This window comes from Castanea sativa, chromosome 8 (genome assembly GCF_040712315.1).
Source record: "Castanea sativa cultivar Marrone di Chiusa Pesio chromosome 8, ASM4071231v1".
Lineage (NCBI taxonomy): Eukaryota > Viridiplantae > Streptophyta > Magnoliopsida > Fagales > Fagaceae > Castanea > Castanea sativa.
Window position 1 is genome coordinate 27,643,562 of NC_134020.1, and position 15,337 is coordinate 27,658,898.

At 42.8% G+C, this 15,337-nt stretch overlaps 1 pseudogene; it reads left to right on the forward strand.

Annotated features, from left to right (window-relative positions):
• Positions 1–9,292: 9,292 nt before the first annotated feature.
• LOC142606115 (scarecrow-like protein 14) lies at positions 9,293–14,340 on the forward strand (annotated as a pseudogene).
• Positions 14,341–15,337: the final 997 nt, after the last annotated feature.

Sequence of the window (15,337 nt, forward strand, 5' to 3'; positions counted from 1 at the left end):
ACTTGAGTTCACAATAAAGACAAAATGAATTTCTATTAAGTATTGAACAAATGATACAAATAAGGCTGAAATTCAAAACTCATGTATGGAATTCATTTCAGTCCTCTAAAATTTAAGTTTATATTCAATTAAGGTTTCTTTATCAAATTCTTAATTGCAAAAATTTGAAGGAAAAAAAATTAAAATATTAGACAATAATGAGTTAAATTTTTTTTAATTTTTTTCCTTCAAATTTTTTCATTTAAAAAATCCAATCTATGATTGAAAAATATTTTCCATAATTACAAAAAAAATTATGGAAGTTGACGGAGAAGCTTTAATTAAAAAAATTTGAAACTTAAAAGATTGAAAATACACAAAAACAAAATTAGAGGATTGAAATGAATTCTAATGAAACTTAGAAGGTGCGTGAGTTTTGCATTTTAGCCTACAAATAATTATCTTCAATTATACATAACAAAGTGGTGAGATTGAGGGAGTTGATGACGGAGAGAGGAATGAAACTATTTGCGCTACCACTCACACAAAACACCATTTCTTTGAACTGCTGGATTTAACCCAAGTTAGAGTAATGAATATGAATGTTGAATTGGTTGTTGAAAGTTGGTTTATTTTTGCTTCATTCTTTGGGATTTATAATGGATTAAGAAAGCTCTTAGAATCCTTCTCTTCCTAAGAACTAAGGCTTTTGATTGTTGGATTTTAGGAAAAATGGCAACCTTGAGTGTTGTTCTTGAATGGATAATAGGATTAGCTGCTTTAATGATTATTTTGGGAAAATATTTGATCAATCTCACGTCTTGGCGTTGCCGGGTTGAAAAAACCCCTTAGGAACCTATTGAATTTGTGGGATGTGGTCAGAATGCCTTAGAATCAGCTAGCCTATTTATTTTAGCTTATGGGAATTATATTAGCTTTAATTAGTGTTTATTTTTGAGTTTGTGGCTAATACATGGTTCTACTCATGAACCTTTAGCTTCTACAATTGTTCCAAGCTCACTTTATGAAGCCTCGGTTAAGGTTCATGAATAAACCTAAATAGGTTCATTCTTTATACTCCAAACTCACTTTTTCAGTTTCCTAATAAAAATACATGAGCTTGGGTCATGTATAAAATAAAAAGGATATAAGTAGAAATAATTTAGGCTTGGCATTGTGGGGGGTTTGTAGTGACCATAAACAATTAGTTAGGTTCTAAAGAAAAAAAGTTCCCTAATTAAATTCAAACGCATGACTGGATTGAATTTACTTTTTCTTGGAAAAATTTATAATGCTGGGGCAGTATGGCCAATATATAATTAAATTCAAACGCATGACTGAATTGGACTTACTTTTCCTTGGAAAAATTTATAATGTTGGGGGTTGTATGGCCGATATATATGTGTGTGTGTGTTTTAATTTAATTGAGGACCTAATGCATCATACGAAAGAAACCATATCTAAGATTTTCTGTTCCTTAAAATTTTTTTTATATAATTGTGGGGAGTAAAAGGACCCCAAATGGGCATATGGGCCTTTGGGAGAATTCAAAGCTTCATTATGAAGGTCAAAGCTCAACTCTAGAAAGACTAATGGTTAAAGGATCTTTCTTTCTCTCTCTCGCTTACTCTCTCTCTCTCTCTCTAAAGAAAAAGAAAAGAAATTAATGATATGTATATATAGAAAGAAAGAAAAATATATAAAGAAGTAGTCCTCGGCTCGAGTCCGAGGAAATCCATTTGCAATTATCATTCGTTATTTATATATATTTGTTTATAAAATATCAAGCTCCCAGCACTTCTAACCTAGGTTTCAAGCCCACACTCTACATAATTTTATTGTTTAAGGCTCATCAATCTAGTCTAGAAAAGGTTGGGATACCATGAGCCTAGGTTCTCACCATACGAGTCACGGGAGGATCGTTTCGAGCGCCTTGAGCGTCAAAGGGATCGTGAGGGAAGTGTCCATACGAGGATGGTGCTAGGGCCATGCAGAAGGAGATTAATTGTTTGAAGAGAAAGTTACGTCTTCACCATCCTCATCTAATCCTTCCTCGGAGGAGGAACGGGAGGTAGCTGCTCCTTCTAGGGGCTTAGGGAACGATGCCAAATCTCCGTTTTCACGGAGGATTGAGAAGGGAGGCTTCCTAGGAGGTTTACTCAACCCACCTTTACCATCTACAATGGCCGGAGTCATTTTAACCAGAGGATGGCGGTGCACTCTCACAACGAGACCCTGATGTGTAAAGTTTTCCCTTCTAGCTTGGGACCTGTTGCTATGAGGTGGTTCAACGGCCTTAAATCGGGGTCTATAGGTTCGTTTGGGGAGCTTACTAGAGCATTCGCTTTGCGGTTCATCACGTGTAGTAGAGTACCTCGGCCATTGGACTCGCTGCTATCCATGACCATGAGGGAAGGGGAGACGATGTTTAATGAAATAGATGGCGACTTTGATGAGGTGGCGCCTAATACCTTTAAGGTAGGTCTTCCTAAAGTCTTTGACTGAGGAAGACCAACAACAAGGAAAGGGTAAGGAGAAGGTTATGAGCCCTTCTTTAGATGGGATGGTAGGAGAGAAGAGGAATCGAACCTCTTTTGCCGGTACCACCAGGATGTGGGCCACACTGAATAATTCATCTCGGCCGGCGTTAGGAACAATTAATGTTATTTTTGCTACACAAGCTAAATTTGCCCGTCTTGGGATTCTCCGAGGAGGATAAGGTAGGGACTATCCAACCCCATGACGATGCTCTTGTAGTTACGCTTAGGATAGGGAACTATGATGTAAGGAGGGTGATGATAGATCGGGTTAAGATTGAAGCTGAAGATCTTACTCCTTATGACTCGCCACTTATAAGCTTCGAAAACGGTTGAAATGGATTTCATTGTGGTTGACGCGTACTCTCCATACACGACCATCCTCGCCAGCCATGGCTGCACGCTCTTGGCTCCTCTACCTTGCATGTTAAGGTTAAGTTCCCCTCGGGGGAATGTGTAGAAGAAATCCTTGGCAGCCAATCGGTGGCCAAGCAATGCATGTCGGCTACGATCACCAAAGACTTATAGCGATGATGACAGGAGAGGAGGCTCATTGTGAGGAATTAGAGAAGTTTTCAATAGCCAATGATCCAGAGAGGTTCTTCCAAGTCGGCATACGTTTGCCTCACCAGGAGAAAATGGAGTTGTTGGAATTTCTGAAGGACAATATTGATGTTTTTGCGTGGGACCCGTATGAGGCTCCAGGTGTAGATCCGAGCTTCATTTGCCATCGTTTGAATGTCAACCCTGCCATTGTTCCAAAGGCGGCCACCTCGGTGTTCTTCCAAAGAACATTAAGAGGTGCTCAAACTTAAAAGGGGCTATTAAAGAAGTTTTCTACCGGTTGTAGTTAAAAAGAAAAATGGAACATGGAGAGTATGTGTGGACTTCACGGATTTGAACAAGGCCTGCCCCAAGGATTCGTTCCCAATGCCGCGTATTGATCAACTGGTGGACGCCACTGTCGGACATCCTCGGATGAGTTTTTTGGATGCCTTCTAGGGTTACCATCAGATTCACTTGGTGGTGGAGGATCAAGAGAAGACGGCTTTCATTACTCCAACGGGGAACTACCACTATAAGGTCATGCCATTTGGGTTGAAAAATGCTGGGGCTACTTACCAAAGAATGATGACCAGGATGTTCGAACAGCAATTGGGGAAGACTATTGAGGTGTATGTAGACGATATGGTGGTAAAGAGCAAAACGATACCTTCACACGTCAAGGATCTAGCCGACACCTTCCAGGTGCTAAGAAAGTACAAGCTGCGCCTTAACGCCTCAAAGTGCACTTTTGGCGTGGGGTTCGAAAAGTTTTTGGGATACATGATTACTCACAGAGGCATATGATTGCTGCATTGAATAGGTTTATCTCTCGGTCACTCTACCGATGCCGTCCTTTCTTCCAATTGTTGAATAAGTGGAAAGGGTTTCAATGGACCGAGGATCGCGTATTAGCTTTCCCAATATCTTTCTCGGCCACCCATCTTGTCTCGCCCCGAGGCGGACGAGGTCTTGTTTGCTTATCTCTTATAAGGAATGACGGCGGGGTGCAAAGACCGGTCTACTATGTTAGTAAGTCTTTGAATGAGGCGAGAAAGTGCTTCTGGCCATAGTTCACGCCACGCGCAAGCTTCCTCATTATTTCGTAGGGTGGCAAAGTGGGGAACCATTTTAGGAGCTTTTGACGTTAAATACAAGCCTCGCACCTCGGTGAAGGGCCAGGTCCTCGCCCATTGCTAGAAGAGACTCTAAAGGAAGCACACATGGATGAAAAATCAGTTGGTGTGATCACGGCCGCAGTGCCTTCGACTTGGAACGGTGTCGGACTTGTTCGATATAATTATGTTCGAAAAATCTCTAAGGCTGTCATTCTCGGCTACTAATAATGAAGCCGAGAAAGAAGCCGTTCTGGTAGGCATGAACATGTTACATAAGATCGGTGGAAAGGAAGTCCATGCATTCTTGGACTCTCAGTTGGTGGTCGGCCAGGTCATGGGGACCATGGAGGCTAGGGACCCAAGAATGCAGGAATATTTGGCCCCCTTTGTCTTAGCTCACATCTCTAGGAGTGGAAACACCCACGCCGATTCTTTGGCTACGTTAGCAACGTCTTCGGCTCAGGATTTGCCCCGGATTATCCTTGTGGAGGATTTGCTAGAGCCAACTCTTATCCCCGCCAAGGCGGCTCGCATCCATCTAATAAGGCTTGGACCTAGTTGGATGGATCCGGTCATATCTTTTCTTAAGAACGACATCCTTCCTGAGGACAAGTCTGAAGCAGAGAAGGTGCGTCGTAAGGCGCCACGTTTTTGGTTATCCGAGGACCAGAAACTGTACAAACGATCCTTCTCAGGACCGTACTTGTTGTGTGTGCACCCTGAATCAACGGAAGCACTTCTCGAGGAACTGCATGAAGGGATTTGTGGAAGCCACACTAGGGGAAGGTCCTTAGCCCATAGGGCTCTGACTCAGGGTTATTGGTGGCCCAACATGCAGAGGGAGGCTCAGGACTATGCCAGAAAATGTGATCAATGCCAGAGGTTCGCCCCTAATATTCATCAACCTGGAGGGGTTCTCAACCCTCTCTCTAGTCCTTGGCCTTTTGCGTAGTGGGGATTGGACATAGTGGGGCCATTTTCGAGAGCAGTAGGAAATAAAAGATGGCTTCTTATGGGAATAGACTATTTCACCAAATGGGTTGAGGCCGAGCCCTTAGCAAATATCAGAGATGTTGATTCCAAGAAGTTTGTCTGGAAAAATATTGTCACTAGATTCGGTATACCACGCACACTTATCTCCGACAATGGCGTTCAATTTGACAGCAAGGCCTTTAGGCAATATTGTGGTGACATGGGTATCATAAACAGATACTCCACCCCAGCTTATCCTTAGGGAAATGGGCAAGCCGAGGCCGTTAACAAGGTCATAGTTAGTGGGCTTAAGAAAAGGTTGGACGATGCGAAAGGCAGATGGGTAGAAGAGCTCCCTCATGTTCTATGGACGTATCAGACCACACCGCGCAGGTCCACGGGAGAAACGCCATTCTCTATGACTTATGGAGCCGAGGCGGTGATACCTCTGGAATCTGGTTTTCCCACCCTAAAGACGAGCTCTTTTAGCCCGGAAAATAACAATGGACTCTTGGAGAAAGGTCTTGATTTACTTGAGGAACGACGCGAGGCAGCTATGGTCCAAATGGCTTACTATCAACAGAAGCTAAAGCGGGGATATGATGCCCATGTGAAGCTAAGGCCACTTGCACCTGGTGATCTTGTACTAAGAAAAGTTGTAGGGACTTCTAAGAACCCAGGTTGGGGTAAGCTAGGACCCAACTGGGAAGGCCCCTATCGCATTGTTTCAGTAGCAGGCATAGGGTCATATCGGCTAGCTGACCTAGATGAAAGAATTGTACCACGTCCGTGGAATGTAAATAACCTTAGAAGGTATTATTATTAACAAAACGTGCTTTTGTTGGTTAACATTTCAAAGTTATAAGTACCTTTATCATTTGAAGTTACTGTTCTTAAGAATCAAACAGAAACTTGGTTAAGTGTAGTCCTCGGACCACAAACCTTGTGAAAATTGATGTCTTGTCATTTGTTAAATAGAACCTTAGTTATGCCGGGTCCTCGGACCTCCTACTTTGGGAAAATTAACATTTGAAGTTACTGTTCTTAAGAATCAAACAGAAACTTGGTTAAGTGTAGTCCTCGGACCACAAACCATGTGAAAATTGATGTCTTGTCATTTGTTAAACAGAACTTTAGTTATGCCGGGTCCTCGGACCTCCTACTTTGGGAAAATTAACATTTGAAGTTACTGTTCTTAAGAATCAAACAGAAACTTGGTTAAGTGCAGTCCTCGGACCACAAACCATGTGAAAATTGATATCTTACCATTTGTTAAACAGAACCTTAGTTATACCGGGTCCTCGGACCTCCTACTTTGGGGAAATTAACATTTGAAGTTACTGTTCTTAAGAATCAAACAGAAACTTGGTTAAGTGCAGTCCTCACACCACAAACCTTGTGAAAATTGATATCTTACCATTTGTTAAACAGAACCTTAGTTATGCCGGGTCCTCGGACCTCCTACTTTGGGGAAATTAACATTTGAAGTTACTGTTCTTAAGAATCAAACAGAAACTTGGTTAAGTGCAGTCCTCGGACCACAAACCTTGTGAAAATTGATATCTTACCATTTGTTAAACAGAACCTTAGTTATGCCGGGTCCTCGGACCTCATACTTTGGGGAAATTAACATTTGAAGTTACTGTTCTTAAGAATCAAACAGAAACTTGGTTAAGTGTAGTCCTCGGACCACAAACCTTGTGGAAATTGATGTCTTGTCATTTGTTAAACAGAACCTTAGTTATGCCGGGTCCTCGAACCTCCTACTTTGGGAAAATTAACATTTGAAGTTACTGTTCTTAAGAATCAAACAGAAACTTGGTTAAGTGTAGTCCTCGGACCACAAACCTTATGAAAATTGATGTCTTGTCATTTGTTAAACAGAACCTTAGTTATGCCGGGTCCTCGGACCTCCTACTTTGGGGAAATTAACATTTGAAGTTACTGTTCTTAAGAATCAAACAGAAACTTGGTTAAGTGCAGTCCTCGGACCACAAACCTTGTGGAAATTGATATCTTACCATTTGTTAAACAGAACCTTAGTTATGCCGGGTCCTCGGACCTCCTACTTTGGGGAAATTAACATTTGAAGTTACTGTTCTTAAGAATCAAACAGAAACTTAGTTAGGTGCAGTCCTCAGACCACAAACCTTGTGGAAATTGATATCTTACCATTTGTTAAACAGAACCTTATTTATGTCGGGTCCTTGGACCTCCTACTTTGGGGAAATTAACATTTGAAGTTACTGTTCTTAAGAATCAAACAGAAACTTGGTTAAGTGCAGTTTTCGGACCACAAACCTTGTGGAAATTGATATCTTACCATTTGTTAAACAGAACCTTAGTTATGCCGGGTCCTCGGACCTCCTACTTTGAGGAAATTAACATTTGAAGTTACTGTTCTTAAGAATCAAACAGAAACTTGGTTAAGTGCAGTCCTCGGACCACAAACCTTGTGGAAATTGATGTCTTGTCATTTGTTAAACAGAACCTTAGTTATGCCGGGTCCTCGGACCTCCTACTTTGGAGAAATTAACATTTGAAGTTACTGTTCTTAAGAATCAAACAGAAACTTGGTTAAGTGCAGTCCTCGGACCACAAACCTTGTGGAAATCGATATCTTACCATTTGTTAAACAGAACCTTAGTTATGCCGGGTCCTCGGACCTCCTACTTTGGAGAAATTAACATTTGAAGTTACTGTTCTTAAGAATCAAACAGAAACTTGGTTAAGTGCAGTCCTCGGACCACAAACCTTATGGAAATTGATATCTTACCATTTGTTAAACAGAACCTTAGTTATGCCGGGTCCTCGGACCTCCTACTCTGTGGAAATTAACATTTGAAGTTACTGTTCTTAAGAATCAAACAGAAACTTGGTTAAGTGCATTCCTCGGACCACAAACCTTGTGGAAATTGATGTCTTGTCATTTGTTAAACAGAACCTTAGTTATGCCGGGTCCTCGGACCTCCTACTTTGGGAAAATTAACAGTTGAAGTTACTGTTCTTAAGAATCAAACAGAAACTTGGTTAAGTGTAGTCCTCGGACCACAAACCTTGTGGAAATTGATGTCTTGTCATTTGTTAAACAGAACCTTAGTTATGCCGGGTCCTCGAACCTCCTACTTTGGAAAAATTAACATTTGAAGTTACTGTTCTTAAGAATCAAACAGAAACTTGGTTAAGTGCAGTCCTCGGAGCACAAACCTTGTGGAAATTGATATCTTACCATTTGTTAAACAGAACCTTAGTTATGCTGGGTCCTCGGACCTCCTACTTTGGGAAAATTAACATTTGAAGTTACTGTTCTTAAGAATCAAACAGAAACTTGGTGAAGTGTAGTCCTCGGACCACAAACCTTGTCGCTGTTCTTAATATTTTGTCACTGTTCTTATTCTTATCACCCGTTTTATGGAAATCATTATCTCACCATTTATTAATTTGGATCTCAAGTTCTTCATCTTTAAGTGTTAAGCAGAATTTTTGTAAGGAATGGTCTTCGGACCTTACATCCTACTGAATGCAATATGTCAGATTACAAAGGTTTAACTGTCATATGAATTGTCTAACTTTAACATTATTTGATGTCTAAATTAAGTTATGCGGCAGTTTTGAAGTCATAGTTATTTGCATGGTGGAGTTATACTTATTTATTCTGTTTTCCCTTTAACTATTTGTTATTGAAAGCTCTCATGGCAAGCACAAAAAGTATAAAGTAAAACAAAGACAACATGAACGAAAGTTGAATAAAAATCTTCTTCATTAATTATATACAAAGAAGGGGAGTACGAAATTCCTATACTAGGCCCTAAACTAAGGAAAGGGGTCTTGGAGGAGCTGGCACCGCCGGCCACTCGCACTCTTTAACTCCAGTTCAAAGGTGGACAAAACTTGCTTCCCTTTGTCTGTTGAAGGAACGAGGGGCTCCATGTCTTGGACTTGCTCCTTCTCGGCTCCATCACACTTGTCCTTCTCTTTATAGGAACCTTCTGGTTACGTAGGATCGGGAACAAGCTCTTGCACCAGGAGGAAGGGGCGGGAGAGGCAGCAACATGAGGGTCTTCAATTTCCCTGTATGTCTAGGGAAGCCAAATGTTCTCGGGCTTCCTCGGCTCGGAAGCTTGAGGAACCCCTGCTGCATTCATGGCCTCTCCCCGGACTTGCCGACAAGACTCTCGGCACAAGGCCGCAAAGGCCTCTGTCACTGTTCTTGTGTTCGTTACCCCACTCCTAGTAAGCGGCCTTCTTCGCGGCCTCCAAGGTGCGTGCTTATGGGCGCGAGCCTCCTCCCTAGCCCGCGTAAGCTCCTTTTCCAAGTCGAGCGTGCTCATGGACTTGGGTGAGCTCGTCATCCTTTGACGAAGGAGCTTACGCCGTCCCTCCACTCGGGGTCTCCATCGTCTTTAGGCTGGACTTGTCACCATCGCTCTCTCTTTTAGATCGGCCAACCTTGATGTGAGCTTCCCATTCTCAGCTAGGGCCTGGCTTAAGGATTTTTCTGCCTCTTGCCTTAGCTCTTGCTCCATCCCAGCGCGCTTCCGAGAATCCTCCACGAACTTCTCAGCCGCGAAAACTTCTTGGATGGACTGCAAAAACGTTAGGAGGATAAATATGCTAAAGTATTTACAAACAAATATAAGGTACGAGGGCAGGGTGGAACTTACCAGAGCTAAACCCCTTTTTAACGAAAGAAACAGCTGCGGCTGGCCCATCTTCTCCAAGGTTTCCATGTCCTTGGGCAGCAGAAGAGGACGCTCCAGCACCTCGGCTAAGTGGTGGGCGTGACCTTGTTGAACTGCCCTAATGCTGCCCCACGTCGGAATGGCAGGGAATGGGAGCGCCGTCTAGTCTCAAGTCAGGAGACCAGGTAGCTGGTGCTTGGCGCACCTCGGCCACGTCTCTGATCTCCCCGCTTTCAACCGAGGGGGCGTGCCCTTTGCCCTTGTCCAAGTTCTGCTGCTGGGCCGGCGCGGGCTGTTTCATCTTTTTTTTTTTTTCTCCAGCCCCCTGGACCTCCGCTTTCCTTTTCTTCTTGGGATCTTTGGCTGGAGGCTTAGGGTCGGCTGGAGGAGGAGGAGGTAGTGGTAAAACCGGGGGAACCTGGGACCCCCGTGTCCCCTTCTTCGCCACTCGTGCGCCTCTTGCGGTCATAAGGTCTTTTAGCTCGTCCATCTCTTCTTCAATGGAGTTGTCGTCTGGACGTGCTATGACTAGACCTTCTATCCTAGAGGCTTCGGTGGCTTCTTCTTCCTCGTCGGAAAGAACGACGAACAGGTTTCCGCGAGGTCGTGGGGAGTCCTCAAACTGGAATTGTTCTATCTCCTCGTCCAACGTGTTCGAGGAAGACACCCGCTCCTCTGGGACAGCAATTGCCTGAGGGTGCACAGCGAGGGGAACTGCCACTATGGGCTGTGTGTACAACACTGTATGTGGGGCGTCAGGGATGTCGTGGGGCGTCAGGGATGTCGTGGTCGGCCAAGAAGTGGGGTCTGGCTACGTTAATTCTCCTACGCCTTCGGTCACCCACGATTATGGCGTTCTCGATCTCCTAGAAGTCCGAGGAGACGGGATCGTACCCCAAAATCAAATGGGCCGCTCGAAGTTGTAGGTCTCTGCTTACGAACACCTCGGAGCGTAGCACTCTGTTCAAGTCTGCAACGTTGTAGTGACTTAAGCGCGGACGCACGTTTTGCTTATCTGCAGAGAGAAACATCAAAATAAGAGAATACGGTCAGATACGTAGAACATATAATAAATCAAAGTCAGACGCTCAAGTAAATGTCAATACATATTCCTAGATGATTTAGGAAGTTAGGGGAAGTTAAATCCTAAGGTGTCGCACCTGGATCTCCCCACTCAACAGGGCAGTGGGGGCCGTCGTGCCAATTGCCAGAGACGATGAGGTAGTCATCCTTCATGCCTTTATTAGACTTGGGCAAACAGGAGATCAACCTAACTACACTGGAGCGGGATTTGATGTAGTAACCTACTCCGAGTTGAGTTGTGGCATTCGTACATGAAGACGACATCATGCCAGGTGAGGTTCGGACCCATTTGCTCGTTTAGAGCGTCGACGCTACCCAAAACTCTAAAAACGTTTGGGGCGCACGATCGGGACACAACCGGTGGTCGGAGGTACTCCACCGGTTACGGCTTCATTGGGAGGGTCATCCCACCTTCTACGAAGGCTACCATTGGGATGATAACCTCTCCAGCCTTCCTAGAACCAGCCACGGCTTCCACCGGGCAGTATTTTAAACCTACGTCGCTGGGAATACGATACTTGGCTCTAAAGCCTTCCATCCCAGCGGCGGTATCAACTAGACACTTGAACTTTCCCATCAGAAAGGAACGAAAGGCTAAATTCTAAAAGGGGGAATGATTATAAGGGGAGCCGAGGACAGGGTCCGAGGAGAAAGGGTTAAGAGAAAAAAAAGGAACAAGAACTTACAGACTTGAAGTTGTGCGAGTTTCCACGGATTTGTGCAGACAAAAGGTGATCATTGATGTTTTGATGAGATTAGCCTCTGGAGAAATAAATGAAGGCGCAGGTTCCCGAAGCGTCATGACATGTGGGAAGCGGCCTCGAAATTGTATTTGTCCCGCCCAAATTTTCACGGAGTAACAAGGACCGTTGGATGCTCATCTCACCGTTGAACATGGGGGACAAATTATAACTTACGGTAATAAATGCGCGCGTTTTTGAAAATAAAACCGCCAAGTGGCATCCTTTGGAACGCGAAACGGTTTTCACACGTGTAGTTATTTACAGAAAGTGTGGGGAAAGTGTTCGTTGGATCAAAACCCTATTTTTCTCCTCGGATGATGAAAAATAGAGTTTTGAGGGGCTATTGTGGGGAGTAAAAGGACCCCAAATGGGCATATGGGCATATGGGCCTTTGGACTGTAGCATGAAGGGCCGACCTGCTCCAGAATTAAACTCTACGAATTGGTCAATACGCCGAGGGTCCAAGGGTGCAGCCGAGGACGAGCTTCTCCTCGGACAAGCCCAAGAGAATTCAAAGCTTCATTATGAAGGTCAAAACTTAACTCTAGAAAGACTAATGGTTAAAGGGGGAAACCCTGAACCTTCTCGATACACCAGTGTTAAGGAAAATATCTAGAGCAAAGGCTGCCACCTCCGCATTAAAGACTCTGCACCTACCTCCCTGGCCGCATTAATGGGGAAATGACACCTGAACAGTAGGGTAGAAACTTCTAGTCAGGGTCCCAAAGGGCATCTAAAAAAGGGGTATTTAAGGGGGAGGAATGCAAAAGGAGGGGGGATCTTTCTTTCTCTCTCTCGCTTACTCTCTCTCTCTCTCTAAAGAAAAAGAAAAGAAATTAAGGATTGTAACCTGTAAGAAAGAAAGAAAAATAATAAAGAAGTAGTCATCGGCTCGAGTCCGAGGAGATCCATTTGCAATTATCGTTCGTTATTTACCTGTATTTGTTTATAAAAGCCTGTTATCAAGCTCCCAGCACTTCTAACCTAGGTTTCAAGTCCAATTGGAGTCATGATCAAGGGGAATCCAATTCCTTTTGTATACAAACTTCTCTTATTGACTCTCAAAGTGAAACTTTTTGCTACCTGATTCATTTAGTGAGACGCATTCATTTGCACAAGTCAAGGGAGGGATGGGCATAGCAGTTAAGTCCATTCGACATGGCAAATATGAAGTCTTTGATACGGAAAGCATCCCACCAGTGCCTCCAAAGTACACCTGGGGTATGGTGGGAAAGCAAGAGAAGAGCTACACCTCACCAAGTGGATCAAGAGGAAATAAAAATCATCAGCGTGAGGATACTGACAATCTTGAAGAAGGGAGGAGCAAAAAACATTCATTGGTTGATGACGGAGAAGTTGATTCTAAGCTGCTAGAGAAGTTTGATAAGATATTGCATTGTCCTGGTGGAGACAGCACGTCTGCATCAAGTGCTCTTCATAAATCTGGAGGAAACGGAGGAAGAAAAAAGTTGCAGAACAACGATCATTCCAAAGGAGCTCATGGTAAAACAACGCTTTCCAAGAATGAAGGTAAAAAGGGGGTGATAGTAGATTTTTGGGGTCTGCTAACTCAATGTGCACAATATGTGGCAAGTAGTGATCAAAAAACTGCAAATGAACTACTCAAGCAGATTAGGCAACACTCTTCTCCCCTTGGAGATAGGAACCAGAGATTAGCCCATTACTTTGCTAATGCCCTTGAAGCACGCTTAGCTGGCACCAGGATTCCAGTTTACACACCCTTTGAGAGTAATGGGACATCAGTTGCTGATTACTTAAAAGCTATCCAACTATTTATGACAGTATGCCCTTTCAAGAGGGTGTCATATTTCTTTGCTAGTCAAACAATTGGAAAACTAGCAGAAGCACAGAAGGCAACAACACTTCATATTATTGATTTTGGCATTCTCTATGGTCTCCAATGGCCCTGCCTTATCCAACGTCTCTCTATAATACCTGGTGGACCTCTCAAGATTCGTATAACGGGAATTGAACTTCCCCAACCCGGCTTTCGGCCTGCAGAAAGGGTTGAGGAGACAGGGCGACGATTGGAAAATTACTGCAAGAGAATTAATGTCCCATTTGAGTACAATGCCATAGCACAAAAGTGGGAGACAATTAGATTGGAGGATCTCAAAATTGACAGGGATGAACTAACTGTTGTTAACTGTATGTGTCGGTTAAAGAACATTCCTGATGAAACAGTGGCAATAAACTGTCCAAGGGACATTGTCCTAAACCTGATCAAAAGAATCAATCCAGATTTATTCGTGCATGGGGTTGTTAATGGAGCATATAATGCACCCTTCTTCCTCACACGATTTCGAGAGGCACTCTTCTTCTTCTCTGCATTGTTTGATATGTTTGACGCCACTATGCCTTACGAAGATCACCAAAGGTTGCAGTTTGAGAAAGAGAGAATTGGGAGGGATGCTATGAACGTCATAGCGTGTGAAGGTTTGGAAAGGGTTGAAAGACCAGAGACTTTCGATAAATGGGAGGTCAGGACTTTGAGGGCTGGGTTCAGGCAACTCCCAATAGATGAAGAGCAGTGCTGGTAGCGAAGAAGGCAGTGAAGTCGGAGTATCATAAGGATTTTGTCATATACAAGGATGGCCAATGGATGTTACAAGGATGGAAGGGGCGTATTATCTATGCTATTTCTTGTTGGAAACCAGCATAGGAGTTCTAAATGGTAATGATCATCCAAGGTTAAGTTGTTTTGCTTTTGGAATTGTAACTAGTACTGTACTACTGATGCTTAATTTGCATTCAGCGAATGTAACGACTATGTTTATTGCATTGCAATAAATATTTATAAATATTTCCTTTATTTCTTCTTTTTTTTCGATAATCCTTTCTTCTTTAAATCAAAACTGTAAATATAGTTAGAAAAAATTTAACAAGTGTCGTAAGAGCTTTGGTTTAAGAAGAATTTTTAGAAATTTTTTACGGAAAAATGCAAGACACCCCTTGAACTTTGAGATAGGGACTATTATACCCCTAAAATTTTATTTGAACCTGTATACTCTGAACTTCACACATTTACCAAATTGATACGTCTATTACGTGAGTGTTACGTTACATTCATACTTAAAAACAAAACAAAAATCAATTTCACTCATTTGAGAGTGAGAAGCTGGGTTTCAATTTGTTCTAGAGAGAGGATCTCCCACAATGAAACTGCCATGGATCTCGTAGTCCATGGTACTAACAGGACCGTTCGTAGTCCCACCGCTCCTTGCAACAATAACAACTACCTTGATGCCTAAACTAATAAGCCATAGCAATTAACAGAGATAACAAAGACCAAAGCCTTCTAGTTTTAAAATTATCCAATCGTGAGACACAATTTCACGGCAATCAAAATGGTCACACATGGATTTTAAGTCCTACCGTATTATTATAGGTCTATTTGGAATCTGTTTATTTTGCTGAAATTGAAAATGTTTTGCTGAAAGTACAGTAGATAAATATAAAAGTTAGCTAAAATAGTACAATAGAACCTATAAATAGTACCAAAAAGTGCAGTGAGACTCATAAATAGTAGCAAAAATAAGCTGGCTTTTTAATTAGGAGCCAAACGCACACTAGGGTCTGTTTAGGATCCATTTATTTTGCTAAACTGAAAATTTTTTGCTAAAAATACTATAGATAAAGGTAAAAGTTAACTAAAATAG